The following is a 25611-nucleotide window of genomic DNA, read 5'->3' as shown; positions in this document are numbered from 1 at the left end:
CACTCTCCAGTTCCGTCCACGTTGCTACAAAGGGCCATATTTCATTCTTTCTCATTGCCACATAGTACTCCATTGTGTATATAAACCACAATTTCTTTATCCATTCATCAGTTGATGGACATTTAGGCTCTTTCCACAATTTGGCTATTGTTGAGAGTGCTGCTATAAACATTGGGGTACAAGTGCCCCTATGCATCAGTACTCCTGTATCCCTTGGGTAAATTCCTAGTGCTACTGCTGGGTCATAGGGTAGGTCTATTTTTAATTTTTTGAGGAACCTGCACACTGTTTTCCAGAGTGGCTGCACCAGTTTGCATTCCCACCAACAGTGCAAGAGGGAATCCATGATCTTCTTATGACAATCTTGCAGATTCAGAACCCTGAGTGTGCTGGTACATTGAGAGTATATCTGCCTCTCAGGGACTGAAGCAGTTAAGTTCACAGAGACTGACATAGATAAGTCAGGACCGTCATTTAGTCATTTGCAATGAACAGTGCAACCAGCAAGTAGACAAATGCCAACTCGACCAGCTCTCTAGGGGGCACTCTACGTGGGAAGTCAAATTACTAGAAGGTTGCTTTAGGGTTGTGGAGTAGAGCAGAGGAATTCTATATCTGAGTATTAAATGGCAGCTTGATGCATTCATCTCCAGGGTGGAAATGGTCTATCAGGGGCACTAACTTTTTGTGTTGGACTTATCCGGCATCTCGTCTGAGATTTTGTCCAAAATTGGAAGCCCTGGCGTTTCCATCACTACATCCACACTAGAGGGCATTTTTAATTGCACCCCACATGTGGAGATTCTGATAAGAACCAGGGCCCCTCAGCTCCAATTTGGGAGCTAATGGGAGTATATTTTATTTTGGAGATGTGTTAGAAGAGATCAAAGATTGGGAAATCAAAGGCTAATCTACATTAGGGATTAGGAAGTTATTTCTGTAAAAAGCAGGATAATATATATTTTAAGTATTGTGGGCCATATGATTTCTGTCATAACTACTCAACTTTGTAATTATGGCACAAAAAGAAAAAAAACCCTGCCATAGACAATATCTAAGCAAATGTTCCAACAAAACTTTATTTACAAAAACAGGCAGCAAGCTGGATTTGGGTTGACTGACCCCACTGCCTATCCTAGATTATCTTTTTATTGACAAAATCTTTCTTGGAGGAGGATTCAATACTATTGACTTTTTTCCTACTAAATCTTATCTTTAAGTTTACCCACCTGAGTTTGCATCCAGACCAACCTGATTGGAATTTGGGGTGTTTCTAAAGCTACAAGTCACAGAGAATCTTCTAGTTTACTATCACAGATGCTTGTCGCATCCATCATGTGAAATTCCACTAGTTGAATTCTCAAAAGTCAATCTTATTTCCCTCCAAGTTCCAGAGTCGCAACTCACTTTGTACCTATTATGAAACCCATTTCACAGATGAGCAATCCAAGTTACAGCAATGCTAATAAATGGAAAAGCAGAGATTAGACGCCAAATTAGCAAACTCCAGGTCCAGGATCCTTCCCACTCTGTCACATTCTCCTGGGTTTATTCTAATTCTGCAAGTATTTAGCCTGGCATAATGACAACACGGGAATGTGGTAATATGGGCAGGACAGAAAATTATTAGGATCTGAAGGCTATAAAAACAAAACAAAACAAAACTGGAATGTAAACCCAAGTTCACTGCCTAACACCTTCTTATATCTACACAAACATGACCTTTGTGGAACAAAGGATTTAGTCATCGAAGCTAAAGAGGTTTATGTGACTGTGTGTTTGGATTTAATCTCTACACTTCATAAGCATACGGCAGTAGTGAACAATGTCTGCTTCCTACTGTACTGACGAGGGGGGATGTGACCAGAAATATCCTTCAGACGTCTGTGAGCGGCTCCTGGAAGCTGCCAGGCTTAGCAGATGGAACTAGGAAAATGTTGATTCCAAGGCCCCTTGTTGTTGTGGTAGTTGTATTACAAATTGGAGGTCCTCATTCTGGCCAATGGCACTCCTATGAAATCCTTCCCGCCTGAACCCCACCCCTGTAGGAATCAGCCGCTCCCTCTTCTCTGTAAATCCTGCTCTAATAAGGCCTACAACACTTTGTGGACTTATCCATTTATAAGTCTGTTCCTCTGTGTTTTTTTTGAGGCAATAATTAGGTTGCGTCTTTCTACCTAGCATAGGGCCTGGCCCTTAGTAGTCACTCTGTAGATTTGCTGTGGGAAAGAAAGCTTCCCCATGCAACTTTTTTTTTTTTTTTAACCTTTGCTCTTCATATACACTTTCCAAATAATGAGTGTGTGACACCACTTACCTCCTCTTTCCCTCCTTCTGGTTGGTTCTATCCATGTCCGTCCCTGCGGGAAGCACGGCTTTGCCTGGAGTCTCAGCATGTGCATGTGCCAGGCAATGTTTTACATGCTTTGTATGTCTCAGCTCCTTTAACCTTCTCAGTACTGCTCTAGGTCCTACTTCATGAAGCTCTAGAATTAGACAGCTTGCATTTGGATTCTGAATTATCTACTACTGAGCTGTATGGCTTTCCGTGTGTCACCTCCCAGTCTGTGACTTTGAATGAGATAATACACGTAAGGTGCTTAGCACAGTGTCTGCCATGCAGTCAGAGCTCCTTAGGTTTTTAACTCTTAATATTATGCTTGAGAGATGACAGATATTAACAAATCAGAGTCTGTTTGTCTTTCAGATGCTTTATGCTAAATAGTGTGATTATCTACTTAGCATGCATGGAAGCCATAACTAGGTGGAAACGGGACTGCGGGGGGGGGGGGGGGGCAGAGAGACCTAAAGGAGAAAGGAGAGAAGAGAGGCAGGCCTCCCTCTGAACCCGAGGAGAGCCGTAAAGATCCTGTTTGTGCCATGCTCTGGCCTCAGCATGTTTGTGATGGGCTAAGAGTAAGATTGGATTTTCTCTGGTAATGGCTCATGTGGCCTCCCAGACATTGTGCAACATGGTCACAAGATTACAAATGTCTTACTTAGGTGGGTAAGCAGTGGATCAATAATTATTTATTGCAAAGCAACCTCCTGAAAGCCTATGCCCCATACCCTAAAAATGGTCACAGGTATTCTTGTTATAATGCAGCAAAGGTGGATTGGAGACATACCCAGAAAGTTCAAGAAGGGATGGGCTCCTGCCAGAAACGACTCCTAGGTGTAGTTCCTGGGCATGAGGCAGACTGTGGAGAGGAAATAATGACAAGGGTAAGACATTTCACCACACAGAGGTCTTCTGACACATACCATTCAAATGGAAATGAAAACCGAGACAAATTAAGGAAAATTAAAAGCTCTCCTTGCTCCCTCCCCCTGCAAGATGCATTCTGTGGTGCATGGCCCACTTAAACAGATGCGAGAGGTCAGAGCTTTCCACTTCCAAATATATATCGGTGCCTCACTGAGGAGGAAGCATGAGGAGGGCTTTGGGAGGGGGGCTCCGGAGGAGATGGTGTAGCAAGCCCACCCTGATGGTGGCTCCCCAGATCTTCATCCCCACCTCACCAGCTCTGGCTCCTTTAAGCCTATGCCACTCTTCTAGCCTTTCTCTTGCAAGGGGAAAAATCGCCCTTCATATCCCACGTGGGTATTGTTGGGAAGAGGTACGCTTCCTTCTTCCTTCTTGGCTATAGAGTTGTCTGTTAGGGTATGTTATAAATAAATAATGTTTCTATAAGAGAAGAGAAGACTGGAGCAGGAAGGGGGAGGACGAGGTTTATCAGACAGAATAGGTGCCAGTTAGGAGAACCTGCAGTGGAATGTTAACATGGACTAAACAGGAAAACACGCTGCCGGCCGGGGAAGCTAAGGTGTGAGCAGCCTTGACTGGGTACGCAAGGGGTGGCCTCCAGGTGGACTGCCTTAAAGGGAAGCCTGGCTCAGATGGGGCAGGAAGGAGCTCCAGTCAGTGCAGCCCCTTAATTGCTTTGACAGTGCAGGCTGCTCTGGGGGATGTGGCTCCTGCGGGGAGATAGTGCAGGATTAAGGGAGCCCAGGATCTCTTGGGAATTATTTCCATGAGGGGAAAAAACAACAACAACAAAAGATACTTAAGCAACTCTAATGTTATAAAAGATAACTGTTTGAAAGACTTAATCGCTCCCATGGATCTCAGTATAGGAATGATATCTACCATGCATCTATTTTAATCAACTTGGGACTTCTGTCTAGGGATGTGTTCATTCATTCATTCAACAAAATCTTGATAAACATGCCCCATGTGCCTCTTGTGTTATACCTTTGGATAATATAAGCAAAGGAGGCAGGAACAGATGATAAGTAATCAGCATATTAAGTACAATATATATTTTAGAAGATGATAAGTGCTCTGGCACACACACACAAAACCAACAGAAAAAAAAAGAGGGGTGAGCCAAGAAGGAGGTAGTTGACATGATAAGTATGGCGGACACGGTGAGCCTTATGGAAAAAGTGACACATGGGCAAGGACTTAAAGGCGGCATAGAAGTGGCCACTGAGGGTATCTGGGAAAAGAGTGTTCCAGGCCAAGGAAACAGCAGAGCAAAAGCCCTGTGGTAGGAGGAAGCTTAGTCTGTTCTGAGTCAGCAAGGGCGCCCTGTTGTGGTGCCTTTGCCAGAACAGAGAGCGGGGGTGCAGGGTGGCAGACAATGGAGAGCTTGATGGTCTCTTGCCTCAAGCCCATTATGAGAACTTTGGCTTTTATTCTGATGGCAGAAGGAGGGAATGGCAGTGGCTGTCACTGGGAAGCTGCTGCTTTTCACCTGACAGGATTTCTGAGAGGCCAGCCAAGCAAAGTTCTTGTTGCTACTGCAGAAGAGGACCTAGTATGTTGTAGAGACCAAGGTGTGTGGGAGCTGAGGGGTCAGTCATCTCCATGGAGGTGCAGAAAAATCCCTGTGGTGCAAACAGCTTCCAACCGTTCAAAGCCAAATGGAATTTTCTTTGCCATTTTAATTTCTTCCCCTAGTATTTGTCCAACCAATAGGTGGTGAGGTGTCAGGTGAAAAGAATACTGGATTAAGGGTCAGATACCAGGTATCTGTGAACTCTAGTCACCTTGATTAGTCTTAGACTTTTCTTAATGAGAGTGATTAAACCCCATTGAGCTTCTCTCACAGGGTGGGGGGATGTGAACAGTCTTAAAGGGGGAAAAGAAAGGGATGGGTCTGTCAGTCACTCACTGCATGGCAGGCTACAGGTGGAGCTCAGCATGGTTTGTTTCTCCTAGTAAAAGAAAACCTGTTGAATACTGAGAGATCTAATGCAAATAAAAGGGTTTTTTTGCCCCCCCCCTTAAGTTGATAACATAATTAGGCTATTGCTCTGGAGAGGCTTTTTCTCTGTGTATTTTGGAGACTAGGACCCAAAGCTAGGAATGCAGGATTAAGACAAAAAACAAGGAATTTCTTGTGTGTTTTTGCCAGAATGGAAATGGTGATTATATCTCAGAGAGAAAACTCATTGAAGATAAAAATCTTCATTTTATTGATCTATTCATGACTAATAACAGTGCCTTCATGGGATAAAGAGTGAATAAATAAGAATTGACAAAGAAATAATGAACAGACGAGAAATGAATAGGTAAGGAATGGTTGCACAGGTGGATAGATGAACCGATGTTTGTGATTCTCCATAGTTCATTGCTTTTTGTTTGGTTTTGTTTTACATGGCTTTGTCACTTAAGGAGGCCTCTCTGGCTTAGGAAATTATTATTTTTTTACTTACAGAGTAATAAATATAAAAACAAAAGATGTTGAATATATGGAAATATGCACAAGGAGACATTACAGAATCAAGGGCTCATTTCACTCTAGGCCACATTGAAAAATGGACTTTACGTGGAACTGAAGACATGGCCAGTGTTTTTCTCCCTCAGTGAAGTTCATCTTTCAGAGCCATGGGAACAGCATGAAAGGCAGTGTCTGAGCTCCTTTCTCCAGGAGCAGAAGTACACAGAAGGTCAGGGAATGGTGCCCTATCTACTTCCTTCTTGCGTTCCCTTTCTCCTCTTCAGCCTCCTTGCTTCACTCTGCCTCTTCAGCTTTTCTCCTCTTCTTTTAATGGATGTATTTGCCCTTTCCAGGGTGCTCCGCCTTGTTTTGTCTTCCCTGAAGACCTATCTGAATAATACCTGCATCTCCCGCTCTATTTCACTACAGTTCTCCATTCTTTACTCCTCTGTGAGTTTGGCATGCTTCATCCCTTCCATCCGCTTCCAGCATGTGTCATGAAGAAGTTCCTATTGGCTCATTTACCTTGGTAAATCTTTTTTTTCAAATAGTTGTGCTTTCTGCCTCCTTTTACTTTGAATACTTAGTGAGAACACTAACCTATGTTAGTGGATGATTGAAGAAAAAAATCAGTCTTAACCATCTCTGAGAGAAGAATATTTTCAGTTTTTGAATTTACCTGGTAATTAGAAAGTAAGGCTTATGTGGGTCTAGATGTCAAGAAAGTTTGGGAATGAAAATGGGCCTAATCTTCAATGTTCCAATTAAGTCAGGGACTGATGGAAAAGAGCCTCCTGTAATCATGCTCTGGGGGTGGGGTGGGAGTTGGAGTAGTTGACCAGACACATTACCTGGATCATGTGCTTATTTGTTTATAATGAATGACCCCTGCCTTGGAACATTATCAGTAATGATGATTTTGGCCTACTTATATCTTTTGGAGCTTGGAGCTAGGGGTGAAGAAAAAGAAAGGAATCTGTCTCCAGGCCACTCTGCTTTCAGCCAAAGTCATAGCTAAATGTTTTGCCATTTTCCTCCATCATGTATCTTTGCTTCCTCATTTGATCTATAAACTTAAAAAAAAAACAAACCACTTTTTTTAGTGTTTATTTATTTTTGAGAGAGACAGAGTGCAAGTGGGGGAAGGGCAGAGAGAGAGGGAGACACAGAATCCGAAGCAGGCTCCAGGCCCTGAGCTGTCAGCACAGAGCCCGACGGGGGGCTCAGAATCATAAAACATGAGATCATGACCCGAGCTGAAGTCAGATGCTTAACCGACTGAGCCACCCACGCGCTCCTCATCTATACACTTTTAAAGTCTGAAGAACTTCAAGTCAGGAAAGGCAGAGGCCCGTGGCTTCTGTGCATACTCCTTGCCTGTGCCCAGGTGAGGGCAGAGTGGCTGCACCAGCAGGGTATGTAATGGAGCCAGACCAGTTTGTGGCTTCAGTGACACTGGAAGCAAGAGGAGAGTATCCAATGTAAGATAATTCTTATCTTTTGAGTTGTTGCTCCTATTCCTGTTCTTGTTCCACTGAGAGAATTCACAATTTCATAGTCTCATCAAAAAAAAAAAAAAAAAATGCATAGTGACCAGCAGTGAATGTGGGCAATAAAGCACATAAGGCATTTTGACTAGAAGTGAGAAAGTAGTTTTAAAACAATAAAGAAAGAAAGGCTTAGGGATTGAATGAACTAAAAACATGCATATTAACTGTGGTTGTTTCTTGTGGCGGTGAGGATCTTGGGAGACTTTTTTATCTTTTAGTTCATCAGTATTTTCTCCACTGGTATTTTTGTAAACTATGTAATTGTATAATTAAATATAGTAACTTTTTTTTAAAGGAATGTAGTAAAAACTGTTGAAGTATGACTGACTTCTTATTAATGTCCAAGTGACCCCAACAATCTTAATTGCTTGGAACAAAACCTTTGCAAGACATGGGTGAGACTGAAGAATGCAGTTGTATGTTGTGATGCTAAGTGTATTGGCTTTAGGGTAATCTGTGCAATTCTGAGACATGTTGATTTATGAACTAATTAATGGCACACCACAAAAATACTTAATAGAAACTTGCTCTACCCCCAGCCTGAAAAAACTTTTGAACAACAGGAAAATGGGTTTTGCATGTTAGAAAATTAAATTCAATATATATTTATGAGGCCATTCAAAATGTGGAGTCCTTTCCTACTAAGTCCCGAGTAAGCAGAAATGTACATGCATCAAAACCTAATTGTGCCAGAGTCTAAGGCTTGGGGAATAAATTAAGTCTTAAGCCAGAAAAGACATTGGACATTAATTTTAGGGCTTATTATTGCTCCAATGATATGGGCATTAATAAATCCAACAGGAAGAAAGAATAAGGAAAAACAACAAATAAGACATACCTATTGGTTTTCCTTGGCAAAATGTTGATTGTTGATAATTCATTTAAAGTTGCACAGATATTTCTGCACTCTAGGGTCATGGTTCCAGCAGCTTGTTAATAGGGACCGAAGAGGGTGTTGAATATTTCATGTATTTTTGATGTCCCCACTTCTTGTTTCTGAGGTGAGAAGGGAATGGACATTATTTTATACTGTGTAGAACATTCAACATTCATCCCACAAACCTTTACTGAGCACTTTGTTTGATAAAGTAGTATTATAGGCTATGGGTAAAATTTGATGGGCATTTAGAGGAGGGAGACATTATTTCAGGTTGGAAATAGAACTGTCTTTAGAACTGGCCTTTGAAATATCTGTAGGACCTAAAAGTACAAAAACGTGGCTAAGAAAGATTTCATGATAAAGAAGCAGTATGAACAAAGATGCAAAGATTGGAAAATGTGGGGCATGTAATAGAAATAGTAAGTAACTTAACTCTGTGATAAAATAAGGTTCATAAAGGCACATAACAGAGCCAACCCTGGAAAGGAGGTAGGGGCTAGATAATGGTTAAGTTAAGAAACCTGGACTTTATGTGCTAGATAATGTAGTTATTGAACCAATTTTTACTGAGCACCTATTAGATGGGTCTGAGTAAGATATGAATATGAATATGAATAAGAAATGCTACCTATTCTCAGAGCCTCAGGGTAATATCACAGTCAAAGAAATTTCAGTACAATTTCAGTACAGTCAATGAAAAATCTATGTTAATACAATAAATGCAGGTCTATGCAGACCCATTAACAGAGCATCTAATATGTTCTTGAGGGTCAGGAAAGTTTTATTGGATAGATAACCTTAATTATGAATCTTGGGAATTTAAGCAAGAATGTATGGAAGAAAGTCAAATTGTGTTTGGGAAAACTGGAATTACTGCAGGAAGGCTGGGACGTAGATTGTTGAAAGAGGGATGAGAGTAACCAAAGATAAGCTTAGCTAGAAAAGCAGGGAACAGACCATTCAAACATGTGCAAGCTGTGGCGAACTTTTTTACTGTTCACTGAAGTCTTGTTGCCCTCTTTTTCTGGACACAGGGAAGGACTATACTTACATACACCTTGAAATTAGGCATGGCCATCTGATTTCCTGTATCCAATGGAATGTGTATAGGAAGAAGCACTTAATTACTGGTATTCAACTCTATATCTGGTTGTGTTGTCATAAGATTATAAAAACATGTGTTGACATGGCAGTGTAATACTGAGCCATCTTGTAGAGGGCAGCTTCTGTGAAGAGTCATATCAGGTTCCTTTGAACCCATCAGATGTCGTGTGAATGAAAAATAAATGCTCTCTCTCACTGCCCTGCTAACACCAGCAGGGGTATACGGTTCCTGTGCTCATCCACTGCCCTGCTAAAGCTGGTGCACATTTGCAGACCACACAGGGGACTCTCCTTGATTGCCTGGTTTTAGTGGTCAGGGGGCCTTGCATTCCTGAGTCCACAGTACTGTAACAAACAGAGAGACAGCTCTTGGCAGGCCACCACCCCCAGGACACTACACAGCAGACTGAAACATATCCTCCAGTCTTCCTGTGAAAAAGGCCTATTTACTTGTCCTGGAGCTTCAACCTGAAAGGCATGCTTTAGGTTTTCTATACACCTAGAGGCTATGGAGTAGCTCTCAGGGAATGTAGGAATCTAAACCTAACACTAAAGAAAGTCATCAAATCACAAGAGAAGAAGAAAGGAACAAAGAGGAACTACAAAACAATCAGAAATAAATTAACAAAATGACAATAAGCATATACCTATCAATGATTAATTTAAATGTAAATAGACTATATTCTCTAATCAAAAGATACAGAATGGATGAATGTATAAGAAACCAAAACCCATCCATATGCTGCCTGCAAGAGACTCACTTCAGATCTAAGGACACAAACAGATTGAAAGTGAAAGAACAGAAACACACATTTCATGCAAATGGAAACCAAAAGAAAGCTGGAGAAAATATGAGATGAAACAGATTTTAAAACAAAGACTGTGATAAAAGACAAAGAAAAGCATTACATATGGTAAAGAGGTCAATTCAACAAGACAATATAACATTTGTAAATATTTGTGCTCCCAACATAAGAGTACCTAAGTATACAAAGCGATTGTTAACAGACCTAAAGGGAGAAATTGACAGCAATACAATAGTAGTAGGGGACTTTAATACCCTACTTACATCAATGGCTAGAGTATCCAGACAGAAAATCAATAAAGAAACATTGGTCTTGAATGACACACTAGACCAGATGGTCTTAATAGATATATGCAGAACATTCCATCCAAAAATAGAAGAATACACATTCTTCTCAAGTGCACGTGAAACATTCTGTAGGGTAGATAATATGTTAGGCCACAAAATAAGTCTCAATAAATTGAAGAAGATTGAAATCACATCTAGCACCTTTTCTGACTACAATATTTTGAAACTACACATCAATCATAAGACGAAAACTGGAATAGTCACTAATATGTGGAGATTAAACAAGATGCTCCTGAACAGCCAACGAGTCAATGAAGAAATCAAAAGTGGAATAAAAAAATACCTTGAGACAAATTAAAATGGAAATACAACATACCAAATCTATGAGCTGCAGCAAAAGCAGTTCTTAGAAGGAAGTTGATACTGATACAGGCTGACATCAAGAGACAAGAAAAATCTCAAATAAACAATCTAACTTTACACCTAAAGCAACTTGCAGAAGAAAAACAAACGAAGCCCAAAATCAGTAGAAGGAAGGAAAGAACAAAGATCAGAGAAGAAATAAATGAAATAGAGATTTAAAAGACAATAGAAAAGAACTAAAATTAAGACCTGGTTCTATGAAATGATAAACAAATTGACATATCTTTAGCTAAATTCACCAAGAAAAAAGAAGGCTCAAATAAATCATAAATGAAAAAGAACTTACATCTGATACCACAGAAATACAAAGCATCATACGAGACTACTAAGAACAATTATATAACAAAATGTTGGCCAACCTTTAAGAAATGGTTAAATTCGTAGAAACATACATTCTTCCAAGACTGAATTAGGAAGAAATAGTAAATCTGAATAGTCCAATTACTAATAAGGAGATTGAAACAATCATCAAAAATCTCCCAACAAACATAAGCCCAGGACCAGACAGCTCTACTGGTGAATTCTACCAAACATTCAAAGATTTAATACCTATCCTTCTCAAACTCTTCCAAAAAATTGAAGAGGAATAAATGCTTCCAAACGTATTTTATGAGGCCAGTGATATCCTACTACCAAAACAAGACAAGGACATGGACACACACACACACACACACACACACACACATTATACTCCAATATCCCTGATTAATATAGGTGCAAAAATCCTCAACAAAATATTAGCAAGCCAAATTCAACTATAAATTACAAGGATGATGCATCATGATGAAGTGGGATTTATTCCAGGCACACAAGGAAAATTGGACAGTCAGATACAAAAGAATGAAACTAAACCACTATCTTACACAAAAATTAACTCAAAATGGATTAAAGACTTGAATGTAATGCCTGAATCCATAAAACCTCTAGAAGAAAACATAGGTGGTAATCTCCTTGACATTGATCTTAGCAACGATTGTGTGGATTTGACAGCAAAAACAGAGACAACAAAAGCAAAAATAAACAAACGGGACTACATCAAAATAAAAAGCTTCCACACAGCAAAGGAAAATTAAAGCAACAAAATTAAAAAGCAACATACTGAATGGGGTATTTGCAAATTATTTATCTGATAAGGTATTAATATCCAAAATATATAAATAATTCATACAACTCAATAGCAAAACAAACAAACATTCTGACTAAAATATGGGCAGAGGATCTGAATTGACATTTTCACAAAGAAGATGTGCAGATGGCCAACAGGTACATGAAAAGATATTCAATATCACTAATCATCAGGGAAATATAAATAGAAACCATCATCAGATATCACCTCACACCTGTCAGAATGGTTATTATAAAAAAGACAAGAAATAACAAATATTGGTGAAGATGTGGAGAAAAGGGAGTCCTTGTGCACTGTTTTTGGGAATGTTTTGAGAGTGTAAATTGGTGCAATCACTATAGAAAATAGTATGGAGTTTCCTCAAAAAATTAAAAATAGAACTGCTATATGATTGATCCAGAAATTCTGCTACTAAGTATTCAGAAAATGAAAACACTAATTCAAAAAGATATATGGACCCCTATGTTCGTTGCAGCATTATTACAATAGCTAAGATATGGAAGCAACATAAGTGTCCATTGATGGATGAATGGATACATATATCCATTATATATATCCATATATACAAATACTACTCAGCCATGAAAAAGAATAATATCTTGCCATTTGTGACATGTATGAACCTTTAAATTATGCTAAGTGAAATAAGTCAGAGTAAGACAAATGGTGTATAATTTCACTTATATGTAGAATCTAAAAAACAAAAGAAACAAATGAAACAATACAAAGCAAAGCAAAATTCACAGATACAAGGAACAAAACGATGGTTGCTAGTGTGGAGGGGGTGGTTAGAGCTGGGTGAAAAGGTGAAGGGGATCAAGAGGTACAAACTTCCAATTAAAAATAAATCAGGCTTGGGGATGTATGCACAGCACAGTGACTATAGTTAATAATACTATAGCGCACACTTGAAAGTTAGCAAGAGAATAATACTGAAAGTTCTCATCACAAGGGAAAACAATGTTTTGTAACTTTATATGGTGACGATTGGTAACTAGACTTTGTGGTGATCAATTCATAGTGTATACAAATATTGAATATCTTGTCTGCCTGAAACTAATATAATGTTATATATCAATTTTGCCTCAATAAAAATAAAGGAGGAAAATAAAAAGAAATGTATCATTCAGGTATGGAGACATTAGAGGTTGTTTATTACTTCAGCAAATCCCAACCTGTCCTGATTGATACCATTAAGCCATAGTTAAGAGTACATATTTTATTATGAGGGCATGAGGACTAATTGGAATGTTGGATTAAATTTTTGAAAGATTGCTTTCGTGTCAATGTATAGGAAAGCAGAAAAGTATGTTCAATAATTAAGGTGAGAGATAATATGAAATTAAAATATGGCAGTGTGATAGAAGAGATTGATGCATAGGAGAAATGTTGTCATGATGGAATTGACATGAGCTATGAGAATTGAGTGAAGGTTCTAGGATGACTAAGTTTCCCAGCCTCACGTACTAGAAGAATTAGGTTGCCTTTAAAATAAATAAGAAGAGGGACACCTGGGTGGCTCAATCGGTTAAGGATCTGACTTCAGCTCAGGTCATGATCTCATGGTCTGTGGGTTCGGGTCCCCCATCGGGCTCTGTGCTGTCAGCTCAGAGCCTGGAGTCTGCTTCAGATTCTGTCTCCCTCTTTCTCTGCCCCTCCCCTGCTTATGCTATGTCTCTCTCTCTCTGTCTCTCTCTCTCTCTGAAAAATAAACATTAAAACAATTTTAAAAATTAAAAATGAAAGAAATAAGAAGTGTAATAGGAGAAATGCATTGGGGATGAAAGAAGAATTCAGTCCATGAGCTGATTTACAATCGAAGAATTCAAGACACTGTAGTGCTTAAGAATCATGTACTTCTAGGTGGTAGTTGACCTGAGGAAAATGACTACCTAGAGAAGAGGGTTGAGAACAGAAGCACAATCACAAATATGGGGGACAGGAGCATATATAGGAGCATAGGAGCATAAGAAGTTGTTTTGCTGTGACAGAAGCTAAAGGAGAAGAGATTTTCCGGAAGGAAAAGGTATTAAATGCTGTAGAGACATTGAGAGAAATAAGGGCTGAAAAAATCCATTAGAATTGAGGTTCAGTAACCACACTGGAACTCCATGAGGAAGGGGTTTCCTGAAAGAATTGGAGCAGAGAATGGATTTTACAAGACAGAGAGGAGGGTGGGTGTTGGGAATTGGGAGGCAATGGGTATAGATGGATATTTTAAGAAATTTGCCCATGAAGGGATTTAAGAAAAGGGAAGATGGACTGGAAAAAAAATAAATTATAAATAAAAAGTGGAAATTTCTAAAGAAAGTTGACACAATGGTAATGAGTGCAATTAGGACATCATAATTGTTAAAAGCGTGGGCCAGGGGGGCAGGTAGGCCTGGATTTGAGTCCCAGCTTTGTCAATAACAAGCTTTGTGACCTATTGAAAGGGGACCTCTCAGGTCTCTCAAATCCCTCTAAACAAGTGTTTTCTTGATCTGGGCCCTATCTACCTGTGTTCACCTCACCTCCTACTTCCCTACCCTTTGCTCATTATGCTCCAACCACACTAGCACATAGTAAAGGGCTCCATAAATAAGAGCTATTTACAGCCTGTTGGATACAAAGATCCTCTGACCAAGGTTTGGAGTGGGCTTAGAGAGTTTCTGATCTTCAAAGAACTTGCTGAAGATTCAGTTCCATTTGATGTCTATGTTTTGAGATGACGGTGGTTAAGGCAACATCTGAGGATGCAGGGACTTTATCTCAAGAATAGTTTAGGGCCTGGCCTGACTGGGGAGAAGGTGGGTCCTTGCCTGGTCATGAGAATAGGGAGAGCCCAGGTAAGGTGGTCTCCATCATCTTCACTAGATGTGATGCTATTCAGGGATCAAAGAGAGCATGCACAGGCCGTGCCTGACGACTGCAGGGCATGGACGAGCCTCTGTATGTGTGTGTAGTGATGGCAATGCTTACCCAAAATTAAGCCTTTAAGTTGTTATCTAGGTCTTTGGAATGTGAATGCATTTTCCCACCATACTGTGTGTTCAGAGTGGCACCGAATGGCAAGAAATGAGATTTTATCAATAAAGATTTCATGAGCATCTGGTACCTATGAAGTACACCATTATTTTAAAGGGCAGAGTGTTGGGGCGCCTGGGTGGCTCAGTCAGGTAAGCACCCAACTCTTGATTTCGGCTCGGGTCATGATCCCATGGGTTCCGTGCTGAGTGTGGACCCTGCTTGAGATTCTCTCTCTCACCCTCTCCCTCTGCTCTTCCCCTGCTTGTGCACTCTCTCTCTTTCTAAAAACAAATAACAAAATAAAAAATAAATTAAGAGTGTTTGTTTTGTTTTGTTTTTAAATTACACAAATTCTTGGCAACTACAGTTGCAGGGATGAGGCTGAGGACTACCCTGGAGAATGGAGCCTCACTGATGCTTCTGTATACACTGGCTTCTCTGAATCTATTTTTTCTTAGGCAATTTGGGGGAAATAGAAGCAACACACTAGTTGCCAAAGCTGGATCACCCCCCTGGGACTTTCTAGGCCATTACTCCTCTGATAAATTATTGCACTTAAGGGTTTCATTGGAATGCATCGTCTTCATTAAAAGAGATATTACCAAGAGGATGTCATTATAGGGCCCAAGGAACAATAGTTTCAGAGTCAGCTTTTGAGCCATGTAAATCCATGGTCCCACTTCTACTAGGCATATATGAATAACTTTAGCCATTTTTACGTAGCATGCGTCTCTATCATCTTATAGCAAAGTAGATAAAGTTATGCCCTAAACTTCACCAAGGGCATCCCAGAAACACAGTAAGTGTGTCTTGAGAGTCAGACTTGCTGACAAGGAGATCTACATGGGACTCATGACGAAGAATGAAAAGTCTGTTGTGGGGACTGAATGTTTGCTCAGAATCCCAATTGTGGGCTAAAACCTGGTCCTCTCACAGACAGAGAAGTTTATCTGACAAAGAAAAGGAATGTTGTCTCGTAGAAGCAGGAGGCTTCTTTGGGAACCTTAACTCAGATTATAGATCCAGACCTTTAGTGGGAAAACAAGTATATAGGGACTTTTACTTTTCTTTTAGTTCTACTTTTCAGGGACAGCCTATTTCATTAACCACTCATAACACCAGGCCATCCAGGAGACACATCCATTTATTCACAAATGTTTACTGGTCACCTACCAGCACTGGACATAAAATAGACAATAAAACAAAGCCCCGATTTCATGAAGTTTAAATTCTAACTGGGGAGTCGCTGGTAGATAAATGAGTTATGTGTATGTAAACATTCATGCATAGAGATAATGCTAAATGATATGAAGAAAAATAAAACACGGGAAGAATATAGTGGAAAGGGGTGCAGATTAGCTAAGCAGATATCTGAGCACAGACCTAGGTGATATGAGGGATAAACTACATGCAAACCCAGAAGGAAACGCAAAAGCCCTGAGGTACGAATATTTGTGTATTTAAGGAACAAGTAAGGAGTGCAGGTGACAGAGCAGCATGAGTGTGGAGGGGGACAGTAGCTGGGGGGTGAGTAGAGCTTCTCACCACACTTACCCATGACATATGACAGCCTCGGGGTTTTGTCATTCCTTGTTCGTCTTTCCTCCATGTTACCTTCACCTCCGTATCTTTTTTTTTTTAATTTTTTTTTTCAACGTTTATTTATTTTTGGGACAGAGAGAGACAGAGCATGAACGGGGGAGGGGAAGAGAGAGAGGGAGACACAAAATCGGAAACAGGCTCCAGGCTCTGAGCCATCAGCCCAGAGCCTGATGCGGGGCTCGAACTCACGGACCGCGAGATCGTGACCTGGCTGAAGTCGGACGCTTAACCGACTGCGCCACCCAGGCGCCCCTTCACCTCCGTATCTTAAGTGATGGTAACTGTACTTGACACACAGTAAGTCCAAAGCAGAAGTAAGAAAGTCTGGAGTTTTGAAAAAGAAAGTTTGGAGTCAGAAAGTCTTTACTACAAATGCCACTCCATTACTTATTATCTGTATGTCTTGGGCAAAGCATTTAAACTCCTTCTGGGTTTCCCTATCTGGATAGGTACTAAGGATCCCAAACATGAAAGCTGTCAGATGGATGAAATGCAATACACCATGTAAAGTCCTCAGCCCAGAGCCTGCTGATGGTGAGCTCTCAATCAGTGGTGGCAATAGATGGGTTATAGATATGTACCTGCCAGAACCCTGTTAACCTAAGTTGTTTTAGGGACAAGAGGCTGATCTTTAACTTATAATACTTGGAAAATTTGCTTGGCAGAGGAGAAATAATTTGGAGGCTGATCTTTCTAGTTTTTTAATTTTTAAATTTTTTTTTACTTCTCAAAACTCTATAAAAAAAAAAAATAAAGAGGCACCTGGGTGGCTCAGTCGGTTAAGCGGCCGACTTCAGCTCAGGTCATGATCTTGTGGTCTGTGGGCTCAAGCCCTGTGTCGGGCTCTGTGCTGACAGCTCAGAGCCTGGAGCCTGTTTCAGATTCTGTGTCTCCCTCTCTCTGCTCCTCCCCTCACTTATACTCTGTCTCTCAAAAATGAATAAGTGTTAAAAATAATTTAAAAAAACCTAGCAATACCCCTTTATCAATTAGTTTCACTGTCTCCTTTGTTAGCAGCCATGATATGGGTCATAAACTAAAATGCTGAGCTGCATAGTATACAGCTTTTGGAAAGGATTTTTTTTTTTTTTTTTTTTTTTTTTTGTCTGGTCCTAGACTGTTGGCTAGAGTAATCTGGGACTGGGTTCTACTTTCAATGATAACAAAAGTTTCCCTTATTCCCTGACAGGTATAAGAGGGATGTGTCTTCTATGTGTTTTCACAAGTAGTCCATATGCTCTTTCTCTATGTGAGCAAACATGGTATGGTAATTGCTGGTCTACCAGTTTAGACTGAAAGCCATTGGATGTGTTGCATCCACACAATTCCTGAAACAGAATGCTACAGGCACCAGTGACAGTCACAACAAAGTTTATTGCAATGAGAGGCAAGGCAAACTGCTAGATCGGGACCAACACTCTTGACCAGAGTACGGTCTCGAACAGCCGAGGTTCAGAGCTTTTATAGCCGACCACATCATCTTATTATCACCTGGGAGCAGAACAAAGGAATAGTTCCCAGGTGGCAACAGTTCAAACAGACCCTTGCCCCAATCCAATCAAACACTAATCCATCCCTTGATTGATAGGATAAGGCTGTTATCTCTTAACCTATAGTGTTAAAACAAAGCTGTTATTTCTTAAGGCTACAGGTTAGCCCTACACTACAATTTAACCCTTACATTTCCCTTTTCTTGTCCGTGAATCAATCCCTTGATTCATCATTAGGAACTAAGGGGACATAGTTGGACCTAATCATCATAATTTTTATTTCACCAACTCACCTCTTGACATACTGTACTAACTAATTGATAATGCATGGGCTGATAGTTAACCTGAGAAGTAACAATAGCAGTGGCCCAGCTATGGTGGTGAGCAGCGATGTGAGCCAGGGGGACCAAGAGTGATACCAATTATTGCTGGCCTCCCTGGCACGTTCCCTGGCTCTAAGATTGTTCCTTACTAAACTGAGGGTCTCTAATTGCTCCAGAATTGTTGGCATGAGACACTATGCACCAACCCTGCCCTTGGAGGTCCCCTAGGGTTAAAATTGGTCTCGAACTCCAAGGGCATAATGACATCATACATTCGGAGGCCCCAAGTGTGCCCAGTATCTCAGAATGAGGAGAAAATAGATGAGCTGGTGTTGGGTTACATTTTCCTTGGGCCTCACATTGGGGGTTCGGGGTTCTAAGGAGAGTAATTAGGGGGTCAAGGTCCTGTCCTGTTAACCAGTGGGCTAGCGTCTCACAACCCCATTTGGCACAGTGGTATTGACCCTCTCCTTCACATTCATTTTTTTCTATCTGCATCTTAGCCAAATTTCGCTCTAGTGCCCTATTTCCACATCCACAATTGTTCTCCCCAATGTTCCTGAGAGCTCTTGCCCAGGTTTACAACCCCCATCCTTCTCCTACCAGGTCACACAGGTCGAACAAGAAACAAGGCATAGTACGAGAGGCATCAGACGTTACCACCTTCCGTGTGACAATGTCTGAGTTCCCATTGGTATGGCCAAAAAGACAAGGGGTGCAGTTCCACAGTCTCCCAAGCTTATACAAACCCAGACAATTATTATTCCCGCATCAGTCTTATCTTCAAAGGATCCTCTGGGTGCCTTTTGACCTTCCATCGCTGTTTGTTCTCTGGTCCCGTATCGGTCCTGGGTGTTTCTGCCTCCGCACAGTTTTTCTTAACCTGAGAGTGATGAATCCAGGTTTGGACACCGTCTGTCTTCACAGCCATTGGTGTAGTCAGGATCACGGTATGTGGTCCTTTCCAGAGCGGCTCCAGGGTTTCAGGCTTGTGCCTCTTGACCCAAACTAAGTCTCCTGGTTGAAAGGGGTGGGGAAGAACAGGAGGATGGACAAAGGCTTCTTTCAAGGCCTTAGTTATTTCCTTTTGTACAAGATGCAGGGCCATGAGTGAAGCCAACAAGTGGTCCTGTTCTAGCTATTTCTTTATGCCGTCCCCTAGCCTTGGCAAGATAGGTGGAGGTCTGCCAAATAAGATTTTGTAAGGGGATAATCCCTTGATAAATGGAGTATAACGCACTCGCAAAAGGGCAAAAGGCAGAACATCAACCCAATTTTCGCCAGTCTCAAGGGACAACTTGGTTAAGGTCTCCTTTAGAGTCCAATTCATCCTTTCTACTTGACCGGAGCTCTGGGGTCTATATGCATGATGTAATTTCCAATCTATTTCCAACGCTCTGGCTAGACCCTGCAATACCTGTGCTGTGAAGGCCGGGCCATTGTAAATTGTGGTTTATATACACAATGGAATACTACGTGGCAATGAGAAAAAATGAAATATGGCCTTTTGTAGCAACGTGGATAGAACTGGAGAGTGTGATGCTAAGTGAAATAAGCCATACAGAGAAAGACAGATACCATATGGTTTCACTCTTATGTGGATCCTGAGAAACTTAACAGGAACCCATGGGGGAGGGGAAGGAAAAAAAAAAAAAAAAAGAGGTTAGAGTGGGAGAGAGCCAAAGCATAAGAGACTGTTGAGAACTGAGAACAAACTAAGGGTTGATGGGGGGTGGGAGGGAGGAGAGGGTGGGTGATGGGTATTGAGGAGGGCACCTTTTGGGATGAGCACTGGGTGTTGTATGGAAACCAATTTGACAATAAATTTCATATATAAAAAAAAAAAAAAAAAAAAAAGAAATAAAGGCCTTCAGCTAAAGAAAAAAAAAAAAAATTTCTTAACTGTGACCTGAGCCATTTCTGATTTAGTGGGGAATGCCTCAACCCACCCGGAGAAGGTATCCACAAAAACAAGCTGATACTTGTATCTGTATTTCCCTGGTTTAATTTCAGAAAAATCTACTTCCCAAAACCGGCCTGGCTCAGTTCCTCTATCTCTTTAAGCTTCCGAAACCTTCTTATTTGCATCCTGATTTACTTGGGCGCAACTTACACATCTTTCAACCATCTCCTCGATCTCTTTTCCCAGCCCTTGCATCCTGAACTTTTTCCGCGCCAATTCCACCATCTTTGCTTTTCCCAGAGGAGTCCTTTGGTGGAGCAGACACACCATGCGTTGCCCAAGTGCCGCGGGTAAGAGTATCTTACCTTCAGGATCCTGAAACCACTTTTGTCCCGGTATCATACTTCTTCCTTTTCTTGAAATCCACTCCAAATCTTTAAGAGTATAATTGGGCTCCGGCGGAAGCAGGGCGTCTATCAAGATCCGTAGTGCCAAAGCACTTTTACTTTCAGTTAGGGCAGCTTCCCAGGCTGCCGCATCAGCCAGGCAGTTTCCGACTGCCTCTAGGGTGTTGCCTTTTTGATGTCCTGGACTGTGAATGATCGCGAGTCTCACAGGTTCCCAGATGGCTGTTACAAGGTCTAGAATTTCCGCTTTATTTTTGATGTCCTTGCCCTCGCCATGAGGAGGCCGCACTTAATAGATGGACCCGTGAACATGCGCAGTTGCAAAGGCATAGCAGCTGTCCGTATAAACATTAACTGATTTGTTTTTACAGAATTTCAGAGCTTTAGTTAGCGCGATGAGCTCTGCGCGCTGGGCTGAGGTTCCCAGGGGAAGGCTCTGTTGCCATAGAACCTTGCCCTCTGTCCTAACCGCAGCACCATCATACCTTTGCCCTTGAAACACAAAACTACTGCCATCTGAAAACATGTTGATATCAGGATCCTGTAGGGGAATGTCCGTGAGATCGGAGCGGAGGAACGAAACTGTAGCTAAGGTCTCTGGGCAAGAATATAGAGGGGGACCTAGTCCTTCGGGCAGCAAAGTAGCTGGGTTTAAGGCTGCGGGGGCACAAAAACGTATCCGGGGCTGGTCGAGCAGCAATGCTCGATACTGGGTAATCCAAGCATTTGACAGCCACCGTTCTGGGGGAGCCCGCAGTAAGGCCTCCACTTCATGGGGCCCTGTAACAGACAACGTCTGTCCCAGGGTTAGTTTATCTGCATCTTTGACTAGTAGTGTGGTGGCAGCTATCTGTCGAATGCATGTGGGCCATCTGGAAGCAACTGGGTCTAGCCTTTTGGATAAATAGGCCACTGGTCGGCCTCAAGTTCCCAGGAGCTGAGTCAGAACTCCCTTAGCCACTCCCCCTTTCTCAGCTACAAACAAATGGAATGGCTTAGTGGGATCTGGCAGGGCCAAGGCCGGTGGGGTCATGAGAGCCTCTCGTAAAGCTTGGAAGGCTTTAGTTTGAGTCTCCCTCCCATGTGAGGGACTCCGGAGACCCCTTGAGAGTGGCATACAAAGGGACTGCCAGTTCAGCAAAGCAGGTATCCATAGTCTGCAGTAGCCTGCTGCCCCCAGGAACTTGCGAGCTTGTTTGCGCGTTTTAGGCTGAGGAATATCGAGTATAGCATGAATTCTTTGTTCACCGAGAGAGCGCTTACCTTTTTTAATGTTGTAACCTAAATAAGTGACCGCAGTGTGGCAGGTCTGCCCTTTTTTGGCTGACACTCGGTATCCTAGTTTTTGCAAAAGACTCAAGAGTTCCTTGGTGGCAGTCAGGCATTCTGAATGAGAGGGGGCTGCCAGCAAGATATCATCAACATACTGCAACAGAGTTACCTGTGGTTTGGAGATTCAAAATGGTTCTAAATCCTGGTTCAGGGCTTCATTGAAAAGAGTAGGGGAGTTTTTGAATCCCTGGGGGAGTTGCGTCCAGGTGAGCTGTCCAGCTTTCCCTCTTCAGGATTGGTCCATTCAAATGCAAACAGTGGCTGGCTCTGTGGGGCCAGTGGGATGGCAAAGAAGGCGTCTTTTAAGTCCAGAACTGTATAATACACCTGAGAAGGGGGAAGCAGACTAAGGAGAGTATACGGGTTGGGTACAGTGGGATGAATATCCATTACTCTGGCGTTTACTGCTCTCAGATCTTGAACTGGCCGAAAATCGGATGAGTTATACTTTCGGATAGGGAGAAGTGGAGTATTCCATGGCGACTTGCATGGGGTCAGAATGCCCGAGTCGTGCAAATGCTTGATGTAAACAGCAATTCCCCGCCTAGCCTCCCAGGACATAGGATATTGTTTCAGTCTTACTGGAAACACGGACGCCTTAAGTTCCACAATTATTGGGGCTTGATGAATCACCAGTCCAGGTGGATTGGTCTCAGCCCATACCTGGGGAAAGTCCGCCTAGAGACTTTTAAGGAGGGGATTGACTGTGTGAACATTTTCATTGGGTACCCGGGGTACGTAGGCCCTCTTTCCCAAGTGGCACAGTCACCATTACTATTGTTGGGCCATCCTGGCTGACTTTAACAGGCATACCTCCTTCAGTGAATCTCAAAGAAGCAGTTTATGTAATAGGTCTCTACCCAGTAATCCAGGGTAGGGGCATTCAGGCATGATTAGGAAAGAATGTGTAACAGTTTTAAGGCCTTGAGGCAGCTTTCCCATAGTCCTGGAAATGGGTTAGTATGAGACTCAGAGGGGTGGGGGGACTCTTATTTTGATCCATGACAAAGATGGGCAAAACTGAGAAGGACGCCCAGACAATCAACAGAAAGAAAATAATTAAGACACGAAGAGAACACAAGTTCGAGATCTCGAGGCCAGTAGGCCACGGTAGCCACCTGAAAATAGGATCCTTTCTAACAAAAACCAAACGAAATGGGATCCACCGGCATCCCGGTAGGAACCCCGACTCTGGGTCGATAGCCACGTCCAGCAGACCCTTCTTGAATCATTCAAATTGCATGCCCCAATCCTTACCTCTCCCAATCCCGATCCTCCTTCCAGGGGTCGGTGGAGCAATCCGAGGAAAGGACCCTGTTTCAGACCTTTAACTTTCCCGGCCAATGCACCAAATGTTGCATCCACACGACTCCTGAAACAGAATGCTACAGGCACCAGTGACAGTCACAACAAAGTTTACTGCAATGAGAGGCAAGGCAAACCGATCGACCTGGACCAACACTCTTGACCAGAGTGCCGTCTCGAACAGCTGGGTACAGAGCTTTTATAGCCTACCACATCATCTTATTATCACCTGGGAGCAGAACAAAGGAATAGTTCCCAGGTGGAAACAGTTCAAACAGGCCCTTGCCCCAATCCAATCAAACACTAATTCATCCCTTGATTGATAGGATAAGTCTGTTATCTCTTAACCTATAGTGTTAAAGCTGTTATTTCTTAAGGCTACAGGTTAGCCTTACACTACAATTTAACCCTTACAGATGGTTTTCCAATAGCTACCTGATTTTCATTATTGAATCCCTACCACCTTAGATGCATTTACCATAAAGCTAGTGTACTTTAGGCTTCAGGTTCCTAACTTGCATTGTGCCTTTACTTGGGGGGTAGGGGGAAGAGTCCTTTAACAAAAGTTCACATGACCATTTAATTTTGGTAAAAGTTGCATAAGTTAGATATTTTAATCACAATCAGTTACACTGCCGGGTCTTTCCCCACTGACTTCCCCTCTGTCACACTCCCTCTTTGTGGTGAGTCGTGTTGGTGTGGCCAGGAGTGAGTTTTGGATTCAGCTAAGAGAGGGTTGAGTTGCATAGATATTTAATTTTAGTTTAATAAGATATATTTCTGTGGCTCCCATTCACTTTTTTGGTATAGCTAAGTTATTACTTGCTGATCCAATCCAAGAACAGCTTCCAGATATAACCCCACTGCCTCCTGTGCCAACTCGTCTGGTGTTGGGATATAATGATGAAGGGCCAGAGGTTGTGCTTTGAAATGAGTGTATTCCTATGGCTCCAAGCAGGGGAGGCACAGGGCGAGTAGAAGAGAAACAAGGTTTGAACTATATGGTGCCTGAAGTTAGTCTATGAAAAATTCTTCCAATCATCAGTTGTATAAAATCCTAAGGGTTTGGTTCTTGTTGCTGGAAGCGAATCAAAAGAGTTCTCTCCTTGATAAATGTTTTCCCAAATTTGCTGGCAATTCTGAAATTTTATATTACACTCCTTATAATTAGTTGTGAAGCTGAAAAAAAAAAAAACCACTTCAAATTGCCAATTATCAGAAACAAATTTTGATTAATGATATTGAAGAGAAGACTTCCTTTTCTGTCTACAGAAAATGATATTCTAAAATCATTGTCATTGAAAGGTGATGAGGAATATGTGCCCAAAATTGTTAGGGAAAGATATTATAGAGGTGTGATAGGTAGTTAATTAACAAAAATGTTACGCTACTTTTCTGGATTTTGTAATGTCTGTGATGATTGTTGGCTTCAGCATTTTTTTTTGTTTGTGTTTTTCCATTAGTCTACATAAGTATTCACTTTTTGACCTAACTTTACATTCTTTTCTTAAACTTATATAAGCTTCAGGATCCACAAAGCTGGATCTACTCCTGCCTACTATTTAGCATGGCACCTGGCTCATCATAGGTGCTCATTAGACACTTACTAAGTGAATGAATGAATAAAAAATATGACCAGAGGAATCAGTCTCCCTCTTCGGACCATGGTCTCTTTATCTGAAAAATAATGGAGCTAGGGTAAGAGGGCTAGAGGTTATACCTACCCAGTGTTCTTTTACTGCTAATGTTCCTAATTCAGTATTCTGGAATTTTCTTTGGTGAGTAGGAGTCACATTCCATGTGCTGAGTTTGCTTATGCAATCTGTGCCCCTTGAGTGATCACCTGAGCACTGGTCTGTATTTTAGTGCCCTAACCTACTACCCAACTCAAGCAATTTCTGAGCCGTGTGACTCTATTATTCAGTGTTTCTGTTTCTACCACACACTCAGATGAGAATGCTGTCATGCAAATCACAGAATCAGATTTTGAGCTCTCTACTTCTTCAACACTTTTGTCAAATCCATATCTTTAGCCCACTGCCTCATTTCCCCAAAGAGAGTTTAAAATAGTATCTAAAAATCTCTCCCTTCCCACATGATTCTCTTAAGGATGACCCACAAGGATATAATAACTGAATGAGGACTGACATTGATGTCTTACCTCCTATTAGCAAATCCAAAACAAAGAATCACACCACACAGAAACCTGGCTGATGTGTATTTTTTTAAAAGAACACAATTTAACTCATTAAACAGTCCCCTCATGTCAAATTCTCCATCAGCTGAACATCCTACACACTTTCGCTGAGAACATCTGTGACAGTCTGGAACGTGT

General features: G+C 41.6%; 1 long non-coding RNA gene across 2 annotated transcripts; it reads right to left on the bottom strand.

Moving 5' to 3' along the window:
• Window positions 1-3008: 3008 nt before the first annotated feature.
• LOC147578219 (uncharacterized) lies at window positions 3009-21713 on the bottom strand. 2 transcript variants are annotated; one of them, XR_015254942.1, is made up of 6 exons: window positions 20598-21713; window positions 18990-19346; window positions 16775-16840; window positions 16469-16534; window positions 8118-8275; window positions 3009-3200 (listed from the first exon to the last, which is right to left on the bottom strand). It is a non-coding gene; the product is annotated as an uncharacterized LOC147578219 (long non-coding RNA). The 2 variants fall into 2 exon arrangements; XR_015254941.1 differs by lacking the exon at window positions 3009-3200 and adding an exon at window positions 6455-6802.
• Window positions 21714-25611: the final 3898 nt, after the last annotated feature.

This window comes from Puma concolor, chromosome C1, assembly GCF_028749965.1.
Source record: "Puma concolor isolate L17-30 chromosome C1, mPumCon1.1.hap2, whole genome shotgun sequence".
NCBI lineage: Eukaryota > Metazoa > Chordata > Mammalia > Carnivora > Felidae > Puma > Puma concolor.
This window is presented reverse-complemented; position numbering and strand designations above follow the sequence as displayed.